Source organism: Podarcis melisellensis (assembly GCF_964234715.1).
Source record: "Podarcis melisellensis genome assembly, chromosome: 13".
Classification (NCBI taxonomy): Eukaryota; Metazoa; Chordata; class Lepidosauria; order Squamata; family Lacertidae; genus Podarcis; species Podarcis melisellensis.
The window spans coordinates 15,445,181-15,458,656 of NC_138545.1; the positions used below are offsets into that span (position 1 = coordinate 15,445,181).

At 43.2% G+C, this 13,476-nt stretch overlaps 2 long non-coding RNA genes across 3 annotated transcripts; both read left to right on the forward strand.

Annotated features, from left to right (window-relative positions):
- Positions 1–86: 86 nt before the first annotated feature.
- Positions 87–4,248, forward strand: LOC309354028. Of its 2 annotated transcripts, none has more exons than XR_014162154.1 (2): positions 87–192; positions 3,907–4,248. It is a non-coding gene; the product is annotated as an uncharacterized lncRNA (long non-coding RNA). The 2 variants fall into 2 exon arrangements; XR_014162155.1 differs by lacking the exon at positions 87–192 and adding an exon at positions 3,267–3,494.
- On the forward strand, positions 3,538–3,863 carry LOC309354032. The gene is made up of 2 exons (XR_014162159.1): positions 3,538–3,651; positions 3,796–3,863. It is a non-coding gene; the product is annotated as an uncharacterized lncRNA (long non-coding RNA).
- Positions 4,249–13,476: the final 9,228 nt, after the last annotated feature.

Below are 13,476 nucleotides of genomic sequence, written 5' to 3' on the forward strand. Positions count from 1 at the left end.
CGGAGGGAAGGGAAACCGAGGTGCCAAGTAGGGGAGATCTCTGCTTAGTCAGGCATGCCACCCATTCATGCCACTTGCGTGGGAAGAGCGGCTGCGCATTCAGGCCCTGTTTGTGGGCTTCCCACAGGCGCCTGACTGGCCACTGAGAGAACAGGGCGATGGGCCCTGGGGGCTCTTCTTACATTTTAGCAGGTGTGCAGGAGAGGGGGGTCCAGCAGGTGCAGCTTGCCCCATGACGCAGGTCAGAAAAAGAGGATTTAGAGGTGGCGTGAATAAAGACTTGGCAGCTGGAATGCCCTTCTCCTCACCCACCCTGGCAAGCCTCCCATGCCTTTAAGGGCTGCTCGACAGGCAGAGCATCAACAGGTGTGGCTCCCCATTGCACACAATAGGGGGAGGCATTACCAGTTGGATCTCTGCCTGTTCCTCCTTTTGTCAGAGGCCCAGAAGCCTCATCTTCTGCAAACACCTTTGGCCCCTCCTGTCAGCAAGTCCGGAAAAGACATCTGAGCAACCCTTCGCTCGGGGGGGGGGGGGGGGCGGGACAATGGAGGGTGGAGGGGAGGCTCCAGTATCTTCCACTTGGGCCTCCCACCCAGCCTAGATCTGCACGGTCTACTCAGTCTTCATCTGCTTTCCTGCTGCCCCTTCCCTAAAACATGCTTAGAGCCAGGATAATGGAGCTCAGTCTTTGCCAGCATGGTGCCCTCCGGTCCAGCTGTTTTGAACAACTACTCCCATCAGCCCCCAGCCATTTTCTTGAGCTCCCATTCCCCACCTGCTTTCAAAGTTCAGGCAAATATTCTGGTCCTGAGGCATAGATTTTTTTTAATATACGGTATAAGAAAGTCGAAGCAACACTCTTGTTCAGGTTTGATGAGGCCCTAAGCTACTGAAAAGGGGTCGGCGGCTCAAATCCCCGCGGTGGGGTGAGCTCCCGTCTTTCGGTCCCAGCTCCTGCCCACCTAGCAGTTTGAAAGCACCCCTAAGTGCAAGTAGATAAATAGGTACCGCTTTATAGCGGGAAGGTAAACGGCGTTTCCGTTTGCTGCGCTGGTGCCGGTTCGCCAGAGCAGCTTCGTCACGCTGGCCACGTGACCCGGAAGTTTCTCCGGACAGCGCTGGCCCCCGGCCTCTTAAGTGAGATGGGCGCACAACCCTAGAGTCGGACACGACTGGCCCGCAAGGGCAGGGGCAACTTTACCTTTAAGCTACTGAAGGTAATGGGGCCCTTTATATGTCCAGCTGTCCTTTGTCAACAACAAATTGTTGGATTTGGATGTTTGGAGTAGATTTAACCTCTCGTGGCTGGGCAGGATGGAGGCAATAAAAATGAATACACTCCCCAAGATGCTGTTCTTATTCCAAAACATTCCTGTTATCAGAGGGTCCAAAATATTCAAAGACTGGCAGAAAGTTCTCTCAAGGTTTATATGGCAGGGAAGAAGGCCAAGGATCAGATTTAAACTACTTACGGATCGAAAGGAGAGAGGTGGGCTGGCAGTCCCCAACCTAAAACTGTATTATGAAGCTGCCTGTCTATGCTGGGTTAAAGACTGGATAACCTTGGAGAACACTGATCTATTGGATCTTGAAGGGGCAGATAATAGGCTTGGCTGGCATGCCTATCTTTGGTCAAACAAAGAGAAGACCTATAAAAGATTTTCAAACCACATTATCAGGGGCCCCCTGTATGAAGTCTGGGGAAAAAAATAAAAAATTGTTAGAAGAGAAAACTCCTTGGTGGGTGTCCCCAACAAACATCCTAACAATCAAAAAAATAAACCAGGAAGATCAAAAACTGACATATGAAGACTTATTAGTAAGATCCCAAGACGGCTGGAAACTAAGACCATACGAGGAGCTGAAAGAGAAGTTGACAGGTTGGATACAGTACCATCAAATCAACGCAATATGGACGGAAGATAAAAAAATAGGAATGAACGAAAAGAAATCTAAATTCCAGACTGAAATAATTGAAAACAAAACTAAATTATTATCTAAAATGTACAATATATTATTGGAATGGGATACAAAAGACGAAGAAATTAAGGAAGTCATGGTCAAGTGGGCGATAGATTTGGGGCATAATATAGAACTTGAGAAATGGTTAAAATTGTGGAGTGAGGGAATAAAATTCACGGCAAGCGCTGCTATTAGAGAAAACTTAGAGAAGATGATTTATCGATGGTATTTAACACCAGAAAAATTAAGTAGGATGTATAAGACTGGTAATAAGGCCTGCTGGAAATGTAAAACAAAAGAAGGCAATTTTATACACATGTGGTGGGCATGTGAGGAAATGAAAAAATTCTGGAACCAAATATATGATGAATTAAAAAAAATACTTAGATACACATTCCCCAAAAAACCAGAGGCCTTTTTAATAGGGATTGTCGGAGATGAGATAAAGAAAGAAGACAAAACCTTATTTCAATACTCTACAGCAGCGGCCAGAATGCTAATCGCCCAAAATTGGAAAAGTACAAACATACCAACGGTGAGGGATTGGCAATTAAAATTATATGACTTTATCGAAATGGCAAAAATGACGCAAAGAATTAGAAGCCAAAAAAATACAAAGTTAAATGACGACTGGAATAAATTTATGGTCTATATTGAAGGTAATTTTAGAAACATACCACATATAGCAGGTCTGTTATAAATCTTCCGGTGTACAAACTAAAAACCAACACCAGCTGTAAAAAGGAAACTATTGAAACTGGAAACCCGAAATCAGCAGGGAAGGAGGTCAGGTGTTGTGTATTAATTGTTACATGCACCAATTCTTTGTTTCTTTTTTTCTTCTATTTTCTTGACTTTTCTTTTCCTTTTAGTGCCTTTTTTTTCCTCCTTAACTCACTTATTATTGTGTTTAGTGAGTAGTTGTATTTCTTGTTTTTCTTTTTCAAATGCTTTTTTTTTTTTTGCCTTATATGTGTTATGATGAAAGAAACTCAATAAAAAGAATATAAAAAAACAACAACAACAAATTGTCACTCTTTTTGTGTTGAATATATGCTATATGGTAGTTTATGGACCTAATAGGTATCTAAAGCCATTTGCACACAACAAAATATTCATTTTATCAAAGTAATTGTTGAACTGAAATACAATTTTAGGGAGCAGGCTAGCAGGCGGGGCTTACATCATAGGAGCCTACACAACACAAAACACTGTTGCTGTATGTAGGTATAATTTTATTTATTTTTTATCTTATATTTTGGAAATGTACATCCAGGTACATTTTTCCTTTAACTTTTTTTGGGGGGCCCCAAGAGAGTGGGGCCCTAATCTATAGCTTGTTTAGCTTATATGTAAATCTGGTACTGCTCTTGTTGATGACAAGGCAACTGTGGTCAGTCCCCCTACAGCTGCAAATCAAAGCATAACAACCTTATAAATCCAGCTGCATCCATAATATTGTTGAAGAGGCACTAAACGAGAAGACTTCCTTTCTTTTCCCTTTTTCTTGTTCTTGCAAGCATTACTGGGTGAGCAGAATATGCTTAATCATTTTGTTCCTGCAAAGTAGTTTCGGGTTTCTGATGCGTGGGGCCTCGGGTGTGTGTTATGGGGTGGACCTAAAATTCGTCTTGGTTCACTCACTAGCAACCTTTCCAAGAGTTAATTATTAGGTGCCCTAGACCAGTGTTTCCCAACCTTGGGCCTCCAGATGTTTTTGGCCTACAACTCCCATCATCCCTAGCTAGCAAAACCAGGGGTCAGGGATGATGGGAATTGTAGTTCAAAAACAGCTGGAGGCCCAAGGTTGGGAAACACTGCCCTAGACAGTGAAACACACTCTCCTTCCCAGTGACTGATTTCTCTCTCTCTCTCTCTCTCTCTCTCTCTCTCTCTCTCTCTCTCTCTCTCTCTCTCTCTCTCTCTCTCTCTGTCGCTAAGGAAATGAAGTCGGATGCCTGGGCATGCCAACTTCTTCCACTGCAAGTCTGGGCCTATCCCTTCATCTGGACTGGACCTTGACCTCAGGTGGTGCAATCCGCCTTCACCCCTCTTCTGGAGATTCCCCAGCGTGTCTGTGAATCGGAAGCAAAATCTGGGACAGTGAAAGTGACTCATCCTGGCTAGGAAGGCAGGTGGACTTAGCCCCAGGCGACATTGTCTGAGGCTACTTACAAAAGCTCAAGCTCATGTTGCCTGCCTCTCCCCTGCAAAACGCTTTTTAAAATAAATGAACAGCACGCATGGTTGTTTTGACTTTCGTTGCTGCTGCTTCCATTCGAATCTGGCACTGGAATTATTTTGGCTGGGTTTGGGGGAGTCAGGATTCCTGGGTTTTCTCTCTCTCTTCGTTCTGCACTTTGATGAAAAGGAGCAGATTTCTACCTTAAAAAACCTCTGCCTGGCCACTATGGTGTAGTTGTAGTTTGAGCGCTGGATTCCAGGGAACACTCGGAGACCTGGGTTCAAATCCCTGCTGCACTGAGGTTTCCTTTTACAATTAAGAGCATATAAATTTTGTGAAATAAATAAATAAAAGTGCAAAGGCATTCCTCAAAGACTCAGAGACATTGCAGAGACATGTGGCAGGGCTTTCCGGTGTAGCGGTTGCAGCGTAGAACTGGACTTGGGTTTGAAGCCTGGCTCAGGGCTTGTCCACACTCCTGCTTGTCCTAGTGTCCCTATTTTCCAGGGACAGTCCCAGATTTACAGAAGCCGTCCCGGTTTCTGATTTGATCTCAGAATGTCCCGGTTTTTCCTTAGGATGTCCCTATTTTCATTGGAGAAATGTTAGAGGACATGGTAGGAGGTCCCTATTATCATCAGCAAATTGTTGGAGGGTATGGAATAGGACACCCGTATTTTCATTAGATAACCTTTTATTTTCATCAGATAATTGTTGGGATGCCCTTATTTTCATCGGAGAAATGTTGGAGGGTATGCTAGAAAGCATCAGTCAAGTTTTCCACTTGTCCGGTTTCTAGGCAGGGGTCTGAGTGGTTTTTACCCTTGCTTTCTCTGGGAAAACCTGCTCTTTAGCGATAAGTGTCAGTCTGGAGAAAACCCAATTGACGTTTGCTCTGATTCAGTGGTCAAGATCAGATTTCCCTGGTATGAATGAAATGAAATTTATTACGGTCAGAGACCAGCTTGAGAAACACAAATGGCAGTACAATCCCAATAGCAAAACAAACATTTACAGTAAAACAATATACAACAATAAATTTTAAGTTTAAAAGTGCGATAGGCATATAAACAGATACAAACTTTAAAATAGACTACCTTAGAAAAATTTCCCTGGTAGAAAGCGGCAAGGTAAAGGCATGGCATGACCGTGGGTCAGCCACTGAGTATCTCCACCAAACCTGAGGCTGAACCAAGCCCAGGGAAGGAGCACAGGTCACTGATATGAGACATATGCTTGGCATGCAAAAAGTCCCAGGTTGTTGTTAAAAAATGTATACAGCCCTATAGCCTCAGGTCTCAGGGCGGTTCATAGAATAAAATCATAATATAAAAACACAAAATACATAAATCAAAAAGAACCTAATAATCTCCCCTCACTATCTCCAGGTAGGACTGGGAATCTCACATCTGAAACCCTAGAGCAGGGGTCAGCAAACTTTTTCAGCAGGGGGCCGGTCCACTGTCCCTCAGACCTTGTGGAGGGCCGGACTATATTTTGAAGGGGGGAGAGAACGAATTCCTGTGCCTCCCAAATAACCCAGAGATGCATTTTAAATAAAAGGACACATTCTACTCATGTAAAAACATGCTGATTCCCGTCCGCGGGCCGGATTAAGAAGGCGATTGGGCCGGATCCAGCCCCTGGGCCTTAGTTTGCCTACCCATGCCCTAGTAGCCAGTCAGTGTTGATGGTAAACCCAGTCAGATAGACCAACTGTTTGACCTAGAATAAACCAATTCTAAGCCTACCCCAGAAACTGTTCTGAGGATGAAGAGGGTGGATGGGGAGAACCCAGCGTACTGCCCTGAGCTCCTTGGAGGAATAAGAGTAGATTATGATGTGCCTGGCAACAGTTCTTGGGCAATTCTTCACCCACCGTATTTCTCGTTTGTTGCTAGACTTCCTGGTTACCGCAATAGGTGCAGAAATCCCAAGGGAGCAGAAAAGACTATTTATGTATGCAACCACGGCCACGTGGATGTTATTGGTCCAGAGATGGAAAGAAGATAAAGTCCCTACCAGAGAAGAATGGCAGATCAAATTGATGGATTATGCCAAAATGGCTAAAATGACCGGAAGAGACAGAAATCTGGAAGACCAAAATTTTAATAACGAATGAGGGAAAATTATAACCTTAAAAACCATTGTAAACAGTTAAAATTGTTAGTAGGATTGGAATAGCACTTTAGCTTAATGGTGAATTTTGGACACAATGGAGATGTAAAAGATTTGGATTATCATAAAAGATGCAGGAGGAAATGATTAACAATAAGGCCCACAAGGGGGGGGGGAGTTCTTTGGAATCTTGTTTTTATGCTGTATGTTCGATATGTGACTGTAAAATTTTAATCCGAAAACCAAATAAATAAATTAATTTTTCTCGTTTGCTTGTTTGTATATACTGTTCTTCGTTGGGGGGGGGGTGTGCTGACTTGATGCCCCTTCTAATTCTTGGATCTAGCAAGTGTTAACATCTAAGCAAATTCCTGGAATACCCAGGCTAGCTTTCGGGTGAGGTAATGGCCCATGAAGGTAAGAAAGGAAGTGGCTCAGCACCAGGGGACAAATGGGTGGTCCCCCCTCTTCTCTCAACTCACTGGTAGTTAGAAAGACAAAGGCCAAAGTGGATAATTGAGGTGTGTAATCCAGAAGCTGGAGGAGGAAGAAGGCTGAAGCCTGTGAGACAGAGACATGCCTCATTTCTGCTTGCAGCCAAGGCTGCAGCCATGAAGGGAGCCAGATTCTCTTGGGGTGTTGATGCTTTGAACCCCTCCATCGTAGGCTCAGGTTGTATGTGTGTGTAAATAAACTATTAAATAGTGGGTGGACATAACAGATGACACAGAGACTTCTCCAGGTAGTTCTTCATAAGTAAGCTGCAACTGAACTGAACAGCAAACAGCTCAGCTGGCCTGCTTTTATAGGCAGCCGGCTGTCAGCATTGTAATAATAATAATAATAATAATAATAATAATAATTTATTATTTGTACCCCGCCCATCTGGCTGGGTTTCCCCAGCCACTCTGGGCGGCTTCCAACAGAAATGAAAAATACACCCCAGGGTTTCCCGCCTAAATTAACTGACGTGGACCTGAGTGAAAACTATACTGTATACACAATACCCCTGGTGGCCAGGGTGAGAACTTCAATACATGACATAAACCATATCTTATAAAGATGCCACAGTCTCCGCTGTGCCTCGTTCCAAAGGAAACACAAACTCTGGTTAAGCGCCTCAACAAATAACTGGTCGAACTCGGGATCCAAATGTGGATTTGGTTTCTGTCTTCCTCTGCCAGCTTTTCTCCTGTAAAATGGGTATTTTGTGGGGCTCGTGATAGTTTCTTAGATTTCCAAGAGTGTTCCAGGGTCCAAAAAGGTTGGGGATCCCGATGTTAATCGGGGCATTGATGGGGATGGTTGGTTTGGTGTTGCCAAGGGCCTAGTTCTCACTGAGGTAGTAATTCCTTGTGGCTTGGCTGCACCCCTTAAGGCGGCAGGTGGGGGTTACATGCGTTGGAACGCTCTTCCATTTTGAAGGAGAAAACATGCTACACACAGACAATTAGATTTCAGGGGGGAAGGCATGCAAAGATAATTTTTTTGTAAGATGAAGCATTTCAAACACCCCATTTACAGTCTCAAGCGGTGCAGCCCAGACACAGGATTTTTAACACCTCCATGGAAATCTGGTGGCAGTTATGGTGGTACAGGCAATTATAGCAATTTTTCTGGTAACAGTGTTTGCTGGTGGGGGTGGCATTGCCCAGCTGAGTGCAGGATCACGACTGTGTGCCGAGCAGAAAATCAAGATGGCAAAACCCCCAAGCCCACTTCCTAAAACACACATCTCTCATATTAAAACAGTTTTGATTAATAACATAACCAGGAGCCGCAGGCTTTCCAAGTAATTCTGTATTGTTTTAAAGGAGGAAATAATCTCAACTATTTTATAGATAAACAAGCCACTAAAATGTCCTTGCTCTTTAGCTGGAATGTTGCATGTCTACTAAAAATAGGTCCTTCCTTTTACCAGAATGAATCATTACATATTTTGGAGGGGGGGGGGGAAATGGCCTTGTATAAGGAAACATAAATACAGCTCATCAGAAAGGCAGGTTAAACTGAGATATCTCCCCTCACAGTCCTACAGTTCCAAGAGAAGAGACTCACGATTCAACTGCTCTGGGAATTGTAGATCTATGAGGGGAATAGGGGTCCCCTAACAACTCTCAGCAGTGTTATCAAACTATAATTCCCAGGGTTCTTTCAGGGGGAAGACGTGCAGTGTAGATGGGGCCCTGGTCTGAATCGGAGTTGTGCCCTCCATCTTTCCCAGCATCAGGATCTTTTCAGGGAGTCTTTTCTCATGAGGTGGCCAAAGTATTGGAGCCTCAGCTTCACGATCTGTCCTTCCAGTGCGCACTCAGGGCTGATTTCCTTAAGAATGGAGAGGTTTGATCTTCTTGCAGTCCATGGGACTCTCAAGAATCTCCTCCAGCACCATAATTCAAAAGCATCAATTCTTCGGCGATCAGTCTTCTTTATGGTTCAGCTCTCACTTCCTTACATCACTACTGTGAAAACCATGGCTTTAACTATACGGACATTTGTTGGCAAGGTGATGTATCTGTTTTTTAAGATGCTTCCTAAGTTTGCCATTACTACAACTCAATTCTTCAGATTCACTTACGGCATTGTGAAATGAGGGGTCGGTCGAGTTTATTTGAAAGGGAGTCCAATTAAATGCAATAGAACATTTTTGTTGTTTCACAGTCTGGTTTTTGTTTTGGGGTTTTGTTGAATTTCTCTCATTTCAGTGTAAAAGCCACATCAAAACCTTTTATGCAATACTGTACAGTATTGGAAAGCTCTCCCCCTAGGGATGTTTGCCTGGCGCTAGCACTGACAACTTTTCAGTGCCAGGCAAAAATTGTTCTTTAAAATTCTCCCAAGTATTTGGGCAATAATTTTGTTCCAATCTAGGAGTTACAATCCTGATTATTGTATAAAATACAATATTGTATATATTGTATAAAATGCAAAATACTTTTTAAGGCACCTCTAGGTCATCACTATTTCTGGACGGGATTCAGTCACATACCATCATATTCAGGCGGCACACTTAAAAAAGGGGGCTTGATACCATCAGTTATTTGAAAAATTTAAATCTGACAAACAAAAGGGGTTCTCAGCAGAAATTTCCCGATTCGAATCTGATCTTGTAAACTCTAAAAGAAAAACTCTTTCCAAAACGTACCAACTCCTCCTTGACTGGACAGTGGCCATGGTGAGGTGGTCCCAGGATTTTGGCCATTCAATAACCATGGCCCAATGGGAAAATTTATGGAAGATCAATTGGAAATTCACAAACTGTTACACAATTAGAGACAACTTTAAAAAAATGCAACATCGATGGTTTCTAACACCATGGAAACTTTCAAAAATGTATTAAAATGTGTCAAGTAATTGTTGGAGATGCGGAGACTCAGGAACATTCTGCCATATGTGGTGGATATGTAGGAAAATACAGGTATTCTGGGAGAGTATACATGCAGAACTGCAAAAAATGCTAAAGATCTCTTTCAATAAAAAACCAGAGGCCTACCTCCAGGGAATAACAGATTTGGATATTCCACAAAAGAGGACGGGTATCTTTTTATACGCGACGGCGGCAGCAAGAGTTTTGATCGCAGCAAAATGGAAGAGTAATGAAATCCCCTCTATACAAGATTGGATCCAAAAGCTGACAGAATATGCCGAATTAGATGGTTTATCAGAAAAAATAAAGAATAAATCAAAACAGGAATTTGTTTCTAAATGGGAGGTTTTCAAAGAATATCTGAAAAATAAATATAGTAGTTTAAATTCTGTTGCAGCATTCGAGGAACTTCAGTGATAGTTGCTAGGTAGATAGAATAAATTAGATTTATTGAAATAAGTTTAATTATGAAAAAAATGTGTATTGGCAATACGTAATATGAATTTGAAATATGGAATAGACGGGAAGTTGGGTCTTTAGTGTTAAGACCAATAGATGTTTTATTGTTTGCCAAGAAAATTATGTGTTTATGGTTATTTTTGTAATTTGTGTGTAATTTGGTATTTGTGTTTTTTGTGTGTTTTTTTCTTGTTGTATAAATAAATATTAAAAAGGGGGGGCCTTGAGAGGTCTTGTGCAACGAATCTGCTTCTTTAGAAGACTGGACTCTTTGCAAGAAAATGGTGGGGAAACCCACGGGAAAGTGTGGGACGCTTCCTTTGACGCAAGATCACACCTTCCTGCAAACAAACGAAAGTGGATGCTCGTGTCTAATCTACCTGCAAACAAATCAGGATGAATACTAAATGAATAGCTTGTCCGGAAGCAGCCTGAGTGTAAAGTATCGCTTCTATGGATAATGTTTGCTATGTGTGGTATGTTTTGCATATTCCTTTTAAAAAAAATAAAAGTCACTTCAAGTCTTCCTTGATTGTCGGAAGTGATAAATAAATTGAATTAATTGTATTCATAAGCAAAGCTGCTCTCTTCCCAGGGCTTCATTTGAGCCGGAACTCATGTAGCGGTTGAAAGCATGTGTGCTGAGCCAGGTTTCCTCTGTTTGCCTAAGGCAACATACGGTACTCTTTGGACTCCTGCAGTCTGGTGGGTTCCCCGCCTCGTCTACTCTGTAACTTATCATTGATGCAATAAGAGTACATTAGTGGGAGATTTTTACTGGCTCATGTACACACTATTTCACTTTATGAGTTGTTCTGTGATGCCTCCCCAATCCTTTTAAATTGTTGCGCTCGTTCGCTCTGCTTTAGCACATCCAAAGTGGTAAACACACACACAAACAAAAACCAAGGAACATTTGAAGTATAATAAGTTACGGGATTTCAGCAGGAAGTTACCTTTTTGAGGTTCTCTACAATATCCTTTTCGAGGTTCAGTGGTCAGAACGGTGCACACACCGTTCCTAGGGTAGCTGCACCAATAGCTCTGTATTGCTATGATCACAATTATTATTATTATTTATTAAATTTATATACTGCCTTTCACCCGAAGGGCAGTTCACAAGATTAAAAAAATACAAAAGCACAAATAAATAGAAAAACAAAAGAAATAGAACCCCCCAACATTTAAAGGACCGTAGAATATTAATCAGCCCAAGGCCTGGTTAAAGAGGAATATTATTTTGCATGGCGCTTAAAGTTGTATAATGAAGTGCCAGATGAATCTCTCTGGGGAGAGCATTCCACGGACGGGGAGCCACTACAGAGAAGGCCCTGTTCTTGTGTTGCCACCCTCCAGACCTCTCAGGGTGAAGGCACATGAAGAAGGGCCTCAAAGGATGTATGTGGAATCCTAGACAATTTATATGGGGAGAGGTGGTTCTTGAGGTATTGTAGTCTTGAGCCATTTAGGGCTTTGTAAGTCAAGAGCAGCCCTTTGAACTGGGCCTGGAAACTGATTGGCAGCCAGTGCAGTCGGACTAAGATCAGTGTAATATGCTCAGACCGTCTTGCCCTGGTGAGCAACTTGGCCACTGAATTCTACACCAGCTGAAGTTTGTGGGGGTGCCTGGACTCCCCTTCTAATTCCTGGGTGCCAGACATTTAATTTAGCATGTTAAAATACAAGTCAGGAGCCAGCCTGGTGATGGCCTACTAAATAGGAGCCATTAGCTGGGACAAAGCTCTGTGCCACAGGGCGAACGGGTGGTGCCCCCCCCATGGTCAGTTAGTTAGAAAGACAAAGGGAGAGTTTTAGGATAGAGCTTTTGCAATGATGTTGCAGTCCATAAAAATCAGCAAGCTGGAGGGAGGGCCAGAGCCACCTTTCAAAGCATGTTTCGGCTGTGGCTATGGGAAAAGCAAGGCCCTTTTGGGATGGCAATGCTCTGACTCGCTCCATTGCAGGCGAAAGATTCCATCAACGGTGTCTCCGAAAAATTTTACACATCACTTGGGAAGACAGGTGAACTAGTATCAGTGTACTGGAAGAAGCAAAGATCTCCAGTGTTGAAGCAATGATTCTTCAACATCAACTTTGTTGGAGTGGTGATGTTGTGCCATAGCTGTCAACCTTCCCTTTTTTTGTGGGAAATTCCCTTTTCCCAGCGCCATTTCCCGCTGCTATCCCGGATTGTTAGATATCCCATAGACTGTCCCTGGGACAGGTGAGGCTGCTGATCCCTTATTTTCGAGGCTGCTGATCCCTTATTTTCGAGGCTGCTGATCCCTTATTTTCAAATCTGAAAGTTGACAGCTATCTGTTGCGTGGATGCCTGATGATCGTCTTCCAAAGCGACTACTCTATTCTGAACTTAAAAATGGAAAGCGTAATGCTGGTGGTCAATAAAAGAGGTTAAAATACTCTCAAGGCAAATCTAAAAAAAATGTAGTATAAACACCAACAACTGGGAAACATTGGCCTGAGAACGCTCCAACTGGAGAACAGCCTTGACCAAAGGTGTTGTGGGCTCTGAAGACGCTCAAACTCAGGATGAAAGGGAGAAACGTGCTAAGAGGAAGGCACGCTTGGCAAATCCAGACCATGATCAACTCCCACCCAGAAACCAATGTGGAAGGATGTGCAGATCCAGAATTGGCCTCCACAGTCACTTACGGACTCATTGTTAAAACAGTGTTTATGGAAGACAATCTTACTTGGCTACAAGTGATCGCCAAAGAAGAAGAAAGAAGTGTGTGTGTGTGTGTGTGTGTGTAAATAAGCCATATATCAGGGGTCAGCAAGGTTTACCTCACCGGTAAGGTGATGCCGTGGAAGCTAGTCCCCACGCTGCACTGTGCCAGTATAGCACAGTGTACAGGGACTTGCTGAGCAGGCAGCTCAGTTTGGGGTCGCTTGTGGCCCATGGGCTTTAGGTTGCTGACCCCTGCCATATATCATAAATAAACCACTGTGCCTCATTTCCAAAGGAAACACTGGTGTAAGGGACAGGAAACCTCAGCACCGCTGTGGCGATTGGGTTGGCAGACTATATAATATCCACTGAAGTTTCATCTTTAAGTAGATGAAATTAAAGTTTCCTCTTTAACCATACTACAGTGGTACCTCGGGTTACAGACGCTTCAGGTTACAGACTCCGCTAACCCAGAAATAGTACCTCAGGTTAAGAACTTTGCTTCAGGATGAGAACATAAATCGCGCGTCAGCAGGAGGCCCCATTAGCTAAAGTGGTACCTCAGGTTAAGAACAGTTTCAGGTTAAGAACGGACCTCTGGAACGAATTCGGTTCTTAACCAGAGGTATCACTGTATTTACAGTTTTCAGAAGGGGTGGAACTTTCACAGATTGTGTTTTTGGCAGCAAA